We start from the raw sequence: 1,983 nt of genomic DNA on the forward strand, positions 1-1,983 counted from the left end.
CCCTGCTCTTTGCTGCCTGTGGGTGGGCTCTGCCTGTATTGCCTGAGGGAGGACTCTGCTGTCTGCTTCCTTGACCCTGGACCTGGCAGCCCATGTGAGTTGGACTTTCAGTATATTGACTGTTCCACAGAAGAGGGTGGAACTGAGTCCTCTGTACCACTATGTGGCTTTTGTTTCTCTAGAGCAGCGGTTTTCAACCTGTGGGTCACGTCCCCTTTGGGGGTCACCCGATTCATAACAGTTGCAAAATTACAGTTATGAAGTAGCAACAAAAATAATTTTATGGTTGGGGGTCACCGCCACATGAGGAACTGTATTAAAGGGTCAGGGCATTAGGAAGATTAAGAACTGCTGCTCTAGAGAACCCCTGCCCAACACAAACAGCAATGATTTCCACCTGAGAGAAACCGCAAGCGTTCCTAAAAATACTCAAATAAACCCCAATTCACAGGGACTTTGGTATGGGACTGGTGACGGGGAGAGGTGTTTCATAGTTCTCTTCTCTATCCTAAAGTCCCCCTCCAGCCCCTGACAGCTGGCCTGCATGCCAACCCTGACACTCACCATGTCACTATGGGCAAGTCACTTGACCCAAATGTACCGGTGTCATCTCCAATCTAAAGAAAAACACACCTCCCATGCCACCAACTCCCTCAGTAAGAACTAACCCGTGAGGCTGCTTTGTGCAAGTGGAGTGGAACAGTGAGTCCATGCCAGTGGCCCCAAATGGACCAGCACCCTTGTTCCCATCACCAACCTGAACTGTGGTGGCTGGAGATGGCACGGGCTCGCTCTACCCTCAGGGAGTCCCTCGGGCCTACAGGTCCGACTGGTGGTCGTCACTGCATGTGGATTCTTGTCCTGCCCCATCCCCCAGTGGAAGAGATTGAGTGTAATGATTCAGTTTAAGCGCTGACCTGGCTAGACTGTGGTCTCCAGTCATTTGGTCAAACATGTATCTCAGTGTTGATCTATAAGGGAATCTAATGCAAATGATGCGATCCCTTTTCTGGCCATCATCTACTGCAAACGATGGCCCAAATCCTCCCAACTCGACCAACACAACATCATGATCAATGGAGAAAAGATTGAAGTTGTCAAGGATGTTGTCTTGCTTGAATCTGCAGTCAGTGCTCATGGAAGAGATCAAAGGACACGTGGCATGGGGTAAATCTACTGCACGAGACCTCTTGATCAGCGTTAAACGGCCAGGCTGTCACGCTGAGGGCCGGGGTACGCCAGCCTCATGATTGTTATATCGGAGCCCATTCCTGCAGCCAGTCAGTCCATCTCTTGTTCGCTGGCCCTCTCTCTGCTGTACCACAGACACGAAGTCCCTCCCAATGACGCGCCCAAAGGACCTGAGATGAAGTCTCATCTTCCTATCTTCTAAAGAACATTCCAGCTGTCCTTCTTCCAACACAGCTGTATTTTTCTTTCTTTCCCCCTGGCAGCCCATGAAACGTTTCCCACCACACGATAATTCAAAGGCGTCCCTTCTCCCTCCATTGTCCTCATTCATTGCCTGGCTTTCACACCCAGAGATTACTGTTCGGTAAAAATACCAAGGTTCGTGCCAGGCACACCTCAGTCGGCAAAGGGACATCTTGGTTGCTCCACACGTGGAAGGGGTCCCATGCAGCAGATTCACCCGGTGCTGTGGAATATTGCTTTCCTGACCACGGCCTCCACGGGCATTGACTGTGGTTGACTGTGGTTCCAAGCGAAACGAATCTGAACAGTTTCCGGACAACTTGACATCTTCTCCCTGTTGTTTCTCCACGATGTTGTTTCTGCATAGGTTTTGGATGAGGACACTCTTAGCGGCCCAAGAAGGGGGATGAAGCAGTGTTAAGAGCAGGCGCCACTGATGGCCAGAAAGCACATCAACCCTGTGAGTACTGGAAGCTAGCAAGGGCGGCGGGGGTCATCGGAATTAACGCCTGCACTTTTCCTCAGTCCTGATCTCACAGTGGCGGGGGG

This window comes from Echinops telfairi, unplaced genomic scaffold (genome assembly GCF_000313985.2).
Source record: "Echinops telfairi isolate 266 unplaced genomic scaffold, ASM31398v2 ScPeMD7_25;HRSCAF=90, whole genome shotgun sequence".
In the NCBI taxonomy this organism is placed as follows: domain Eukaryota; kingdom Metazoa; phylum Chordata; class Mammalia; order Afrosoricida; family Tenrecidae; genus Echinops; species Echinops telfairi.